This window comes from Brachycentrus maculatus, unplaced genomic scaffold (genome assembly GCF_059751285.1).
Source record: "Brachycentrus maculatus isolate JH-2025_06_01 unplaced genomic scaffold, ASM5975128v1 h1tg000285l, whole genome shotgun sequence".
Classification (NCBI taxonomy): Eukaryota; Metazoa; Arthropoda; class Insecta; order Trichoptera; family Brachycentridae; genus Brachycentrus; species Brachycentrus maculatus.
In genome coordinates, this window is record NW_028281036.1 from 228976 (window position 1) to 242491 (window position 13516).

The 13516-nt window shown below is 33.3% G+C and overlaps 1 protein-coding gene and 1 pseudogene across 3 annotated transcripts in view; one reads left to right on the forward strand and one right to left on the reverse strand.

The window, feature by feature from the left end:
* Positions 1–13516, forward strand: part of Flo2 (flotillin-2) — a 547503-nt gene that overhangs the window by 78675 nt on the left and 455312 nt on the right. The window lies entirely within an intron of this gene.
* The window catches only part of LOC148305106 (glucose dehydrogenase [FAD, quinone] pseudogene), a 30172-nt pseudogene continuing 19989 nt past the window's right edge, over positions 3334–13516 (reverse strand). For both annotated transcript variants that reach the window (XR_015838238.1, XR_015838239.1), the window contains exon 3: positions 3334–5597. The product of XR_015838238.1 is annotated as a glucose dehydrogenase [FAD, quinone] pseudogene, transcript variant X1 (transcript). The remainder of the gene's footprint in view (positions 5598–13516) is intronic.

Below are 13516 nucleotides of genomic sequence, written 5' to 3' on the forward strand. Positions count from 1 at the left end.
CATATTGCTTTTTTCCCATTATAATTCCTACATCCTTAGTACCTATATTAAACATAGTATAAGTACACACATGCGATATCTACGTACATAGTTTTAATTTAATGTACCTTTTCTACTAGGAAAAACTAGTTTTAGTGCCATCCCAACTTATCGTCTTTTTACACTGTTGTGGTCAGCTCTCCTCCTTCTCAGGTTGTAGGTCCTTCTATGTATACAACGTCACCTAAGCCATGCCTTCAAATCACGTTATCTTTCTGTAGCATCCATGAATTCTTTGGTCTTCCTCTAGATGTCTTTCGAGGAAGATCCAAGGCGATCGCCTGGTTTAAAATATGTTCAGGTTCTCTGCGTCCTATGTGCTCATACCATCGCAATTGCCTTTCCTCTACCTTACTATTGTCTGTTAAGTATATGTATTTATATGTCTGTTACACACAGGCTTCAACTACATGGAATTTTACCGTCCGGCAGTCCGTTTTTTTTTTTAATTAAAGCGACTACAACAGTTTAGTGTGATCGAATTTACCCTCGATACACCGATCAAGAGCTCCTATCCGAAAAAAGATGGACAAAAGCACAAGCCAATCAAGCCAATCATCCGTTTTATCATGCTGGAGTGCTGGACGGTAAAATTCCGTGTCGTGCACAAACGCCCTAAGTTTTACCTTAAATACGGAGATGAAATTAAATTACGGTAATATAGACAAAATTCAAGATGGCGGGGTATGCAACAAGGTTGGAGTCCCCAAAATCTGGTTTTAGACAAACAATGTCAACCATAAAGATTATAGAATTGTCTGTTTTTAAATAATGCATTTTAAAATTATCGTAGTGACTGGCGTTGATTTTAATTTTCATAGAATTTACCCAAAAAATACCTCTTATATTTTTAATACCTTTGACCAGTGCTAGCCTTTTTATTATGTATTAAAATATGAGACTTATCAATTCATTATAACACTACATCAATTCAGTTATATTATAAAAGATGAAAAAATAACAAGATGAAAGGAAAGCTTTTGGTGATAGTACTATACTGCTACAAAGTAAAAATACAGTTATTACACAAATCTCATGTTAAATAAATCGCAAAATGCAAATTTATTGGCATTCTTTATCAAAAAATACAACAATGTTTAAACTCTATGATTTTCAAATATACTGTAAGATAAATTAATCATTGAACTTCTTTTCTAACAAAAATCACTTTATTTTTTGACATCTCATCAAAGATGAAGAAGAATATGGAAGTCTGGGCATTTACGGGGCTTACGACCGTCATAGGCTGGTTTAAGTGATCACTTTACACACGTGTAACATTCACCAATTCTACCCATTATTGACAACCACACTACTCAAATTCTTGGAAGTTCTATATATATGAACCAATTTAGAAACCTTGTTCATGAATCACTAGAACTTCACTAGAGACATCTATTGGTGAGATGTAAAGAAGCTTTTTATTAAGCAGAAACTCTTATATTAGTATGTGAGATCCGAATCCTGGATTATAATCACACACATGAGAAACGCCAGAAAATACCATTTTCATTTTTATTATTAAGCTTATAATTTGACTAGATAATTTATTTACAACATTTTGAGTGTGTCCAAATACTTGTTCACAAAATCATATTCTTCTTCATCTTTGATGAGATGTCAAAAATAATATGAAAATAACTCCTGTAATTGGAGATAATCCAGATTTTGTGAACAAGTATTTAGACACACTCAAAATGTTGTAAATAAATTGTCTGGTCAAATTATAAGCTTAAATAATAAAAATGAAAATGGTATTTTCTGGCGTTTCTCATGTGTGTGATTATAATCCAGGATTCGGACCTCACATACTAATAAAAGAGTTTCTGCTTAGTAAAAAAGCTTCTTTACATCTCACCAATAGATGTCTTTAGTGAAGTTCTAGTGATTCAAGAACAAGGTTTCTAAATTGGTTCATATATACAGAACATCCAAGAATTTGAGTAGTGTGGTTGTCAATAATGGGTAGAATTGGTGAATGTTACACGTGTGTAAAGTGATCACTTAAACCAGCCGATGACGGTCGTCAGCCCCGTAAATGCCCAGACTTCCAAATTCTTCTTCATCTTTGATGAGATGTCAAAAAATAATATAAAAATCACTTTGTGTAATTATTCTGTTTTTACTTAGATTTACTTAGGTATGCGTTGATTACACTTAAAATTATATGTTTACTATGTTTTTATTTATCTTATCGTAAATTAATTGTATCCTTGAAACATATCGACCCTTTCCTGGCAAATATTCGTAGACAAGATAAAGGTATTTATTGATTTGGCGTTTAATTTGTAGAACTCTATTTTAATTTATGTATTAATTTTAAATCAAACACAGATTTTTTTAAACAATTGTCACTATATTAATTTTTTATGTGTTTTTGTTAATAAATTACAACTTAGTAGACTCAAAAAATCTGTGTTTCATTAAAAATTAATTGTTGTTGTTGTTTAACCCTTACCCACACCCCAATGGTGAATACGGCACTGCGTTATATAAACGCAGTGTTATCTTGATCGTTTACATATGAAGGAAAGGTGATCAGCCCTCCGCTTCAGGTACCAGTCCAGAGTAATATTGAATAAACATTTTTTTTAAAACCCTTATCCGCACCCAAATGGTGCATAGGGCACTGTCATATAAACGCAGTGTTATCTTGATCGTTTACATATGAAGGAAAGGTGATCAGCCTTCCGCTTCAGGTACCAGTCCATGGTAATTTTGAATAAATATTACAGTGAAAAAATCACTAATATTTATTTTACCCCCCTTGGGAATCGAACCCGGAACCTCCAGAACGGTAGCCGAGCGTGCTGACCATTACACTACAGAGGCGGACAAATTAATACATAAAATAAAAATAAAAAGATAAGGATAATTTTGTTAATTTGGCTCAAATAAATATATCGCTCACTCCTTTCAAGAACGTCATAAATCAAAAATCGTCAATTTTTAATTGTGCATGCTTTCGGAATGCCCAGAAAATGTACTATATCCCAGCAAAAGCGGCATATTTTTAACTTAATATTTACCCGCTACAGGGCAGAAAGTGTTGTTTTTGCATTTTGAAGTAAAGGTATTGTTTGGTTATTTTTTTAAAATTTACTTAATATTTTTCATATGGAGAAAAAACCTTCAGGTTTTACCTAAAAAGGTCTGTTGCACAGTAAAGAGTTCAATAAGTGGCTTGATATTTATTTTTAATACATTGTATTATATTGTTAAACTTTAAAAATGTTCTCCTGAAAAATCAAGTTTTTTGATTTATGACGTTCTTGAAAGGAGTGAGCGATATGAATGACTTGGGGAAGAACAGCCAATGAATCGCTAATGCCAAAGTGTGCGATTTCATAAAGTGCGAAAATATATGTGTATTTCTAGCGGTTTTACTACTAAGTTGACAGGAAATGATCGATATTTTCTTCGCTTAATTTAAATACGTTTCACCGAAAAATTATTACATAAGTGAGCACATTTTATTGCTTGTATTTATCGAGGTCACAATGAAATACTTGATTAGTGATTAAGTATACGATATTTACTAGTGACTTTTCTTAACAACCTATTGATGGTTATTAAAGTATGTGTTGGAGTTCACAAAATAGGACTTATTTTACTAATTAGGAGATGTTTATCACATTATTGAGCATTGTCTTTAGTTGTTTGTCGCTAAGAGAACCGTGGCACGTTCACTCCCCAATCTTCCTTGATCAGGTCGGCAGCCTTCTCTGCTATCATGTATACTGGGGCGTTCGTATGACCCGAAGTGATCTCGGGCATGATGCTGGCATCAACCACCCTCAGACCTTTTACTCCGTACACCTTCAGCCTGGAGTCTACCACCGCGTCGGGGTCGTTCGAAGGCCCCATCTTGCATGTCCCAGCTGGGTGGTATATGGTGAACGTAAAGTGCATGGCGTGGCATGCCCAGTACGCATCGCTGCCGAAGCCGTACTTAGCGCAGCTAGGTATAGGGGTGTCGTAAAGCTTCGCTCCGATCCTCCTCAGTGACGGCTGTTCCGCAATCTTTATAGCAGCCTTCATTCCAGCCACCATATTTTTCACATCTTCTTCATAAGCGAAATAATTTGGCATGATCAATGGGTACGCAAAAGGATTGTTGCTCTTCAGCTTTATCCTTCCCCTCGATCTTGGTCTCATCAACATGGGGAATACCATGAATGATTGCGTGTTGCCTAGTTTCCCGTACACATTATCGAACATATCGTCTCTAAAGCCGAAGTTTCTCCTTAACAGTGGATCGCTGTTGACCGAACCCGCTATGAACAACAGTTCCATGCTCGCCCAACCGTCTTTCTTTTGTGGATTATTCAAATCTATAAATGTGACTGCCTCGCATCCACCCGGGATAGATAGCGGACCCGATCGAGTGCTCATCCAGTCGAATATATATTTCGGGTTACTGATCAAAAATGAAGTTTGTAGCGAGACGTTTTGTTTGTCAACTGTGAATGTCAATCCACCGGCAGCGATGTGATCCATCAGATTGTATCCTACCTTCAAGTCACTCACTACTGGGATGTTCATTTCGGTCAAGTGATCCCTCGGTCCGATCCCTGACAGCATCAGGAGCTGCGGGGAATTGACTGACCCGGCAGATACTATTACTTCTTTACTCGCTGAGATTTTATATTTTCTGCCTCTTCTTATAAACCTCACCCCTGTGATAACGTTTTTCTTATTGACAACTAGTTTTGTTACCATGCTATCTTTAGCTACGTGGAGGTTTGGCCTATTACTAACGGGTAGCAGGTATGCCCTGTTGGAGCTGTGCCTTGTCCCGTTACTTAGGGACAGCTGGAGGTACGATACTCCAGTTTGTGTTTTACCATTGTGGTCGCTGAGTCTATGTCCCGCTTCTTGCGCTGACCTCACCCACGCCGCAGCTATTTTCGTTCTGTATGGTGCATATCCGACGTCTATATTTCCCCCTGTGCTATGGTATTCGGGGTCCGCGTATTCCGGTATTTTGAAATTTTCTATCTTCTTAAAGTAAGGAAGGACGTTTTTCCAGCTCCATCCGGGATTGCCTAGTTCCTCCCATCTGTCGAAATCTCTCCTGTTTCCTCTTGTGTATATCATGTAGTTGAGGACGCTGGATCCCCCCATTACCTTTCCTCTCGGCCAGTTGCATTGTTGCTTTTCGAATCCGAGGCAAGCTCTGTCAGAGGGGACTGTCTTGTATTTCCAGTTGGCTTGGGTGAACTGGAGATAGTTAGCCAGCATGGGTATGTCCATTACGAAGTTCTCATGAGTTCCTGCTTCTATCAGGAGGACTTTCCATTCTGGGACTTCTGTTAGTCTATTGGCTAATGCGCATCCCGCAGTGCCCGCTCCTACTATGATGAAATCGTACTCCTTCAGGAACTCTGCTTTATCAGGCGGTTCGACGTCCATCTGCCTCTGCCCATCTCCCAGGAATCTCAGCAACGGCCCGATGATCTGGGTCGATGTAGGAGATATCAGGACTGAACATATTGCCGTGATGATGAGTGCTGGACACTTTGAAGATCCACGTCTGGCCATGATTGATTATGGATCTGAAACAAAGAAAATGATTAATTTTATTGAACTGTTTTTTCTTCAAATATTTTTTTTGTAAAACTCTGAATTTAGTTAAATGTAATTCTCATCAGCAAGTAGTAATATCCTGTTTTCTCAATCTACTTTTTATTTACATAACAAAATAAAAACTATAAGTAGGTATACCGTAGAACGGGGCTAATTGAACTTTGATGTGTTACTTGAGCTTAGTAAAAAAAAACTGTATTTGGTCTACAATAATGAACGTATCGTGACAATAAGTGTCACCTCTCAGGAAAACAATGAATCATGTCGATACGTTAATTATTGTAGACCAAATACAGATGTAAATATTTTTTTTGTACTGGGCTCAAGTAACACATCAAAGTTCAAGTAGCCCCGTTCTACGGTACCATTTATTTTATTATATTTACCATTTAAATCTAATAAAAAATAATGCATTCAAACTGAAAAATAGGCAAAATTTCTAAAAAGTATTTTACATTTAAAATAGATAATTTAGTAAATTAAATTAGAAAATCTTCTAGATTTATTATATTATAGATTTGACCTTTATTCTTTTGTTCCTTTAACCTCCTATGATTGCTTTTCTTAAATATAATCACGATTGAATAGTTTTTGTACCTATACTTATGTATGTATTTATAAAAAATAATATCACTTTTTTTTGTTTTTGTTTCAGGTATGAATTGCAAATTTCTTTCGAGGCCACATTTTTCAATCAAATGAGGTAAGGGAATAAAAATAATTTCGAAACGTTTTAAAAGCCCACATTCGTTATTTGTGTTTAACATTGTAAGGCGAAACTGATATCGTCTTGAGCTTTGATCTTTTCCCTTACCCTTTTCCTCCCTCCCGTCCCTCTTCCATATATTTGTACAAATGTGGAATTTTGTAATTGAAACAGCACAAGTACTTGTTTTGTAATATTCGTATATGCAACTTGATGGTGCAGACCTATTAAATTGCCACATAAAAATATTAAAAATAAAGATATTAATAATATCACGAGTTGGGTCAGTGTCGCTTACTCTATTTTTCTAGGTTTGATCCTTTCTGCCTCAGCTTGATTCCTATTTACAATCACAAGTCCCCAAGGCTTATCTAAATAGTAATAAATTTAAATGTGTGTGTATTTAATAAGTACATACACAAATATTTAATAAAAAAATTAAAAACATATTTTAAATTTTCGTTTATATTTTTTAAAATCTTTTATAGTGTCTTTAGTAAAAAAGACCTTGTAAATTTTTGTTAAAGCTTTATAAACCACATTTTCAAAAAAAATTGTATTTATTAATATTTTATATTTTTTAAATATTTTTTTTATTTTGTATACATTTATTTAAATCGCAATTTATACATATCAAGAACTTTTTTTTTACAGAGACCCACCGTGCCACCTTGTGTGTTTTGTCGGTGGAGTTCTTTTATAATACATTTTTTTATTGTTTTTAACGATTTTAACCTAATATAGACACAAAAAAAGAGAAAAAAATCAAGAATATAAACATTTTACAATTTTCATAAAATTAACTCTTGATCATTTACCCATTCCTTTATTTTGCCTTTGTTCCATATTTTATTTTGACCTCTAACACCCGTCGGCAACAAATTAAAAATGTTCGTAACGATATATTGCAGTGTTCGACTCCCATATTTACTGCTAATTCTTGGGACTATCAAATCTTCGTTGTGTGTAAATCGTGTATCATGGTTGTGTACTAAAGGATTTCGATATTTTTGTCTAATATATTTAAATATTATATATCTATAAAAACACTAAGAACCCCATATTGATAAAAAAAAATGCAAACAAATTCAGCACATACTCACAAATCACATTTTAACCGTTGAAATCACAAATATTCCACACAAATCGTACAACTTCGGTAAAACATCAAATGACGTTGTTAGTACATATTAACTAAACTTTACGAATTTTGAATGTTTTGTAAAACGTATAATGCTGTTTTCAACCCCGCGCGTTAAATATAACGTTCCTTTTTTGAATTTCCCTTAAATCGCGTCAATTTTATTGGATCACTGGATTCGATTTTTGAATCACGCTTAAACAACGAACGACGTTGTCAATCTTTAGGTGTATTGGACCATACCATTTGATTGTTTTATTCCAAACATCGTCCGACGTCGTCAAGTCCGTGTCGAATCTATTTGATGAATGGTGTCCGACATGCGTTATCATTCAACACGTAAACTATGTATGTACATATTTAAAGCAATGCGTATGAAGCTGGTGAATTTGTTTTCGGATTAGGAACGATTAAAACGTGAGTTTTCCATAGGACAATGATGTATTTTTAAAATAAAAAAAATATCAACTCAGCGATAATGATGGATGACAAAGTCATAGATGACAGATAATTTTGTGTGATTTCTTAGCAAATATATCCATAGCCCTTGCATTTATGTTTTTTTTTTTCTTTTTTCAACTCATTTACCACATTCTTGGGTGTATCCAAATACATGTTCACGAATCTGGATTATCTCCAATTAGGAGAGATTTATTTTACATTACTTTTGGACGTCTCGACATAGATAAAGAAGAATATGGAAGTTTGGGCAGTTATCGCGACCGTCATAGGCAGATGTATTATTATTACATTTTTGCACTTGCGCGATTGATTCCAGATACCTTTTGTATTTATTAAAAATGTTGTTTTCATAATTTAAAATTATGACAAATAATTAATGTAGTATGCATTTTAATTTTTTTTTTTAAATATATTTTTTTACATTTTAATATATATTTAATAATATATATAAATATATTAAAATGAATGCACTATTATTAATATAGTAAATTTAATATATTTTGTGGAATAGAACCACATGTCGCTCACTCCTTTCAACAACGTCATAAATCAAAAATCGTCAATTTTCAGTTGTGTATGTTTTCGGAATGCCCAGAAAATGTACTACATCCCAGCAAAAGCGATGTGTTTTTTACTTAATATTTACCCGATACAGAAACAGAAAGTGCTGTTTTTGCATTTTGAAGAAAAGGTATTGTTTAATTATTTTTTTAAATATACTAAATATTTTTCAAATGGAAAAAAAACATTCAGGTTTTACCTGAAAATATCTGTTGCACAGTAAAAAGTTCAATAAGTGGCTTGATATTTATTTTTAATACATTGTATTACATTCTTTAAAAACTTTAAAAACGTTCTCCTGAAAATATTTATTTTTTATTTATGACGTTGTTGAAAGGAGTTTGCGATGTGTCATTTCATATTCAAACGTAACATGTACTTAGTACACAAATAAACTATTTTTATTATGTCATTGAACTTGACTGAATTCCGGTTATATAAACAAACGTAGCAATTCGGCATTATGAATAAAACGGGTGTATTGCGTAGCTATTTATCAATTTCCTTATTACTCTATTTTTTTAGAACTAATATTTCGACCTTAAACACCAGAAATAGTTTTTTAATAAATTATGGGAACATATTTGGACCATGATAAACATTCTTTTTTAACCATTAAATTAAATTAAATTGTGATTTAATGATGGAAATAACTCATTATGTGTTAACCCTTTCAAAACTGTAGGGAAATATTGTCCCAGAGAATTTCTAATAATTACTAAAATAATTTAAATGCTTGCAAATGCATTGGGATCTAGGATTTTAGTACTGTACGGTCATAGGCTCGTAAATAAGTCCAAACCTGTCTTTTTTTTTCTTTTTAGTGCAACATGTATTTATATGCTCCACTATTTTACTATAATTACTACTATTTTAGTATAAAATACTATTAGGACACATACGACCCACTCTCCAATACTCTTGGGACAATATGTCCCTATTATTATTTTGCAATAATCAATAAATAATTTGATATTATTTTTTGACATCTCATCAAAGATGAAAAAGAATATGGAAGTCTGGGCATTTACGGGGCTGACGACCGTCATAGGCTGGTTTAAGTGATCACTTTACACACGTGTAACATTCACCAATTCTACCCATTATTGACAACCACACTACTCAAATTCTTGGAAGTTCTGTATATATGAACCAATTTAGAAACCTTGTTCTTGAATCACTAGAACTTCACTAGAGACATCTATTGGTAAACATCAAAATGTTGTAAATAATTTGATCATTTATTTAAATATATGTTTTTCCCGTCAAACTACATTAGCAATAAATATTTTCTGCTATTAATATTGCATGAATTATTAAAATAATATAAAAATCGGATTGAAAGGGTTAAACATTACATTCGCGTTTATGGTATCAATTTGAGATCTCTTTTAATTACAGTTAACTCCTATAACTTTGAGATGAGATCCCCGTTATCGGAGGCAACTTTGTAAGGGGGTTAATGTTTTAAATTGTATTATTACATTTAAACCAGTGGACATGACTAAAATGAGTCATTATTAAATTAAAATATAATCTAAAAACATTTACCCCATATAACGTGCCCTCCGAAAACGCAGTAGATATTTCAACGTTATAGGGGGGTTTACTGTACTTTATTATGTAAATCAAGTCTTTATTTTCCAAAATATTCTTGGGTAGATTGGGGTCGAATGTAACAAGGGGTATTTGTAACAACGTACCTTGTCTTCCTTTTTCACAAATAATTGAAAAAAAAGCAATATTAGGAAATAAAACTGTAACAGTGAAAGCTAAACTGGCGGTACACAATGGAGTACTGGTTCCAACCCTAATGTATGGAGGTTGGCAAAAGTAGGATAAAAGTACACTGAATGCAGTCGTAAATGCATCTCAATGGCCTTTTCTCTACCTGACTTATCTGTCTGTTACAACCAGGCTTCCGCGAATGCTTGACCACTTTATTTTGTCAGTCATGTTATCTTTTTGTAGCATCCATGAATTCTTTGTTCTTCCTCTAGATGTCTTTCGAGGAAGATCCATGACAATTGCCTGATTTTGCAATATGTTCAGGTTCTTTACGTCCTATGTGCCCATACCATCTCAATTGTCTTTACTGTACCTTACTCTTGATGCCTGTTACACCCATGTTTCCACGAATGCGTGCACTCTTTATTTTGTCTCTAAGGGACACTCCAGCTGACCATCTAAGCATTCGCAGTTTTCATCACTTTCTAGTTGCCTAGAGTAGGTGTTGTACATCGTCCAGCATTCGGAGCCATAGAGGAGTGCGGGTCTGACAATTGTTTGGTAGACTTTTCCCTTAAGCTTGGCTGGCATTTTTGGGTTACAAAGGACTCCCGTCGCGAATGCGTGTAGTCTTTATTTCGTATTATTTTTCGACATCTCAACATAGAAGAAGAAGAATATGGAAGCCTAATATAGTTTAATTTACAAAAAAATTTAAAGCATTTTGAGTGTGTCCAAATACTTGTTCACAAATCTGGATGACATCCAATATTAGAGTTATTTTTCATATTATTTTTTGACATCTCAACATAGATGAAGTCTATGGAAGCCTGGGCATTATCGGGGCTTACGATCGTCATAGGCTGGTTTAAGTGATCACTTTACACACGTGTAACATTCACCAATTCTACCCATGATTGACAACCACACTACTCAAGTTCTTGGAAGTTCTATATAAATGATTTAAATTTTGAAACACGTACAGTGTTTCAATCACTAGAATTTTCACTAGAGACATCTATTGGTGAGATGAAGAAGCTTTTTATTGAGCAAAAACTTTTTTTATTGGTATGTGAGGTCTGAATCCTGGATTTTAATCACATACATGAGAAATGTCAGAAAATATACCTTTCATTTTATTATTTTTTCTTGTGATTTGACCAGATAATTTATTAACATCATTTTGGGCGTGTCGAAATACTTGTTGACAAATCTGGATTATCTCCAATTATGACGGTCGTAAGCCCCGTAAATACCCATATTCTTCTTCATCTATGTTGAGATGTCAAAAAAATATTTATTTTGTGTTTGTTTATTATTCTTACCCCAAATCTGCATACCATACGTTTGTTTTTGTGTAAAAATGTTGTAGTAAAATGAGTCTACATGTGTTTCGATGCGTGCGATGATAAACTTTCCATCGGCATTGGGCCCGAGCGACATTGATGAAATTATTACATAAAAATGCGAAATTGCGATGAAACAGGTGCCAATTATTTCGGGTAGTATGTAAATATTTCTTATGGTAAACAGGATTCGAAAGCAACGCAAGATATAGCAACAAAGTAATGTTAATTACATTTTTTTTATATCTTAACATAGATGAAAGAGAATATGGAAGGGTATTTTAATGTTTTAAAATTTAATAAACCCCGATGATGACAAGGTTCTTGTCGAAACCGGTAGGTTAAAGTGTACTAATAATAAAAAAGTAGTTAAAACAAAGTTGTTTAATTTTATAAAGTTTGTTTTAAAATCACTATACATATTTAATTATAACTTAAGTATAATGTCTACCGGTTTCGAAGCTAACCACTTCTTTTTCAAGACTGGTTAATACTAAAACACTGTCTATTGTACTTCTAAAACAAAATTCAAAATATTTTGGCCGCTAAGCAAAATAGCTTCGGTAGATCTCAAGTGGCTTTGTTTTTTGTGTTGATTAGCAGTCACAGTCAAAAGGGTTCAGGGATTTTCAGTGATTGGAAACATAAATATATTATTAATAAATAAACTACACACATGCAACAAAGGTCTTAAATTAGATTACTTAGAAATATTAGAAATTTAAAAGCAGTTATTTTATTTATTGTTTCTGCATAACTTTGTGGTAAGACATGTTGAAATGATTAAGGAATCACTTGTTTTTATACCACTTGAGTTTATTAATGACTACTAGTTTCGCAAGCTAAACTTCCATCGTCAGGTCTGAATAATAATTAATATAGAATAAAAAACTGTTCCATTAATAAGGAGAGGGGTAATTTTGGGGGAGTGGGTTAGTCAAGGGGCGAAGTTTGAAAACAAAGGAAAAATGGAAAGCAAAGGTGAATAATTTTGAAACAATGTATTGTTTAATAAATTATTATTAGAATTTAGTTTTTTTTTGTATGACGATGGAAGTTTAGTTCCGAAACTAATAGTCATTAATAAACTCAAGTGGTATGAAAACAAGCGTTTCCTTAATCATTTAAAAAGCAATTAATAATAATTTACAACTAATAAATAAACCAGTAAACAATTTTTCTGAATGTCCGTTATTAAATATGTAAATAAATAAATTCAAAAGTGGTCTTACGCAAATGTTTGATATTAATATTTAAATCGTCATTTTATTACATGAAGTTAATGCGAAATCAATAAATAATATTTGTAGGTAACGTTAAATTTAAATGGGACGATATTAACATACGTTAAGTCGATTGATGTCCTGGACCTACGCATTACTGGAAACCGGATAGAATATATGAGACATTCAAAAGATAAGGATTTTATTATTATTTCTTTTTATTAATAAGTAAGATTTACTTGGTAAATACCACCATTTTTTAAAATCTATTGTGACCCGTGTTTCGATGCATTCCGCATCGTTTTCAAACACCGTATACAATAGATTAAAAAAAGGTATTTACCAATTAAACTTGATAGATGGATAGAAATGACCAAAAAGTGACTGCCAAATCAATTAATAACATTATTAATAAGAGTGAACTTGTAAGAGTAACGTTTGTCCGCCTCCGTAGTGTAATGGTCAGCACGCTCGGCTACCGTTCTGGAGGTCCCGGGTTCGATTCCCAAGGGGGATGAAATAAATATATATGATTTTTTCACTGTAATATTTATTCAAAATTACCATGGACTGGTACCGGAAGCGAAGGGCTGATCACCTTTCCTTCATGTATAAAACGATCAAGATAACACTGCGTTTATATGACAGTGCCTTATGCACCATTTGGGTGCGGATAAGGGTTTTATATATATATATATATATATATATATATATATATATA